Source organism: Dipodomys ordii, unplaced genomic scaffold (genome assembly GCF_000151885.1).
Source record: "Dipodomys ordii isolate 6190 unplaced genomic scaffold, Dord_2.0 Scaffold96, whole genome shotgun sequence".
Lineage (NCBI taxonomy): Eukaryota > Metazoa > Chordata > Mammalia > Rodentia > Heteromyidae > Dipodomys > Dipodomys ordii.
This window is the reverse complement of record NW_012267312.1, coordinates 4,532,931-4,534,317: the sequence shown is the minus strand read 5'-3', so window position 1 is coordinate 4,534,317 and position 1,387 is coordinate 4,532,931.

Sequence of the window (1,387 nt, the reverse complement as noted above, 5' to 3'; positions counted from 1 at the left end):
ATACTCAAATGGCCAAGCAAATCTAAACCAGTGTACATATTTTAATGTTTCAAGGAAGGAAAAAGAACAAAGAAAGATAAGTATTAACTGTTGATTTCTCTGTGCTATAATTTATTTTACTGCTAAGTACTTTCCCATTTCTAAGGAAATGCCTGTTCTGATGTCATGTTATCCTGTTTCAGGTCATAGAGGAACCTGGATTTCCTAATTAGTAGAACAATTACAGCTCAAGTACAAGGACAATGCTTCCTCATCTTTCAAAGCCTGTTCACACAGGATGGGAAGGACCTGGGATCAAGTCCACAGAACTGGGCCCAGTGTTCTAGAAGTTTCATCTTGCTGGTTTTAGCATAGGCCCTTGGTCCCCATGTGAGAAGATAGCTGGAGGGATCATTGTAGGGTGACTTGTATTTTAGGTATTGCTCTAGCACAAAATCTTCCATAACCAGCCTCCTGGGATTCCCATAAATGTAGTGCTCACTCTCAGGATACACCCCCATTACCCTAAGTGCCTGCCATATGACCTCTTCCTTGGTATGATTGCCCTTCCTTCATGAAGATGATACATAAAACTATTATCAGGCGGACCATCTTGGGCATATCCTGGACATCACTCATAAGCCCATCATATGTGATCCCTGCTGCAGTGGCAAGCTCATAGGAGTGGAAGGTGGAGTCCACTTCTTTCATATTAATACCAAAGGGCAGCCTCATATTGACACTAATTCTGTCTAGGATCACAGGAAAATAATGCTGGTGACCTTTGATGATGTAATTGAGCATTTATGCTTTAGTGACCAACTCCTTCTTCCAATACTTGAGGAGCAGGAAGGGGGTTAATGCTGTTGTAATTTCCTGCCAGGTATTCAGGTCCATGTGATGGAATAAAATATAGTGACATATGACTATACATAACCAGGGGTGACGCAACAGGTGACCAAATTCCTTATGTTCCATGTGGATGGAGGTCTGACTAGGTCCTTACTTTGTTAAAATGAAAGGGTGGAAATTTTTTTCCTTAATGAATAAAGACCATATTCATTAAGCCAGAGCCAAAGTCTTATTTCTATGCAACACTAGAAAAAGTGAGGGAGGCCAATCCTCCTGTGGTTCCTAGGTTTTCTCATATAGGAAGGAAGGTAATGTTGAGGTTGGTGTTCCATGCATTTGGGTTCTATCTTTTCTCTCCTTGTCTCCTGGAAGATCCTGGATAATTCCCTCTGTTGAGCACTTCTGATGATCCTCTCACTGCAAGTCCTCACCTTCCTGATACCTGGAAGACAAAAGTGAGGATGTAGCTTATGTAGACACCTCTGGAATGACTTGATAAAGCTAACAGAAGATGGATTCAGGGGGCCTACTTTGTGTGGAGTGTCCTCCAGATATT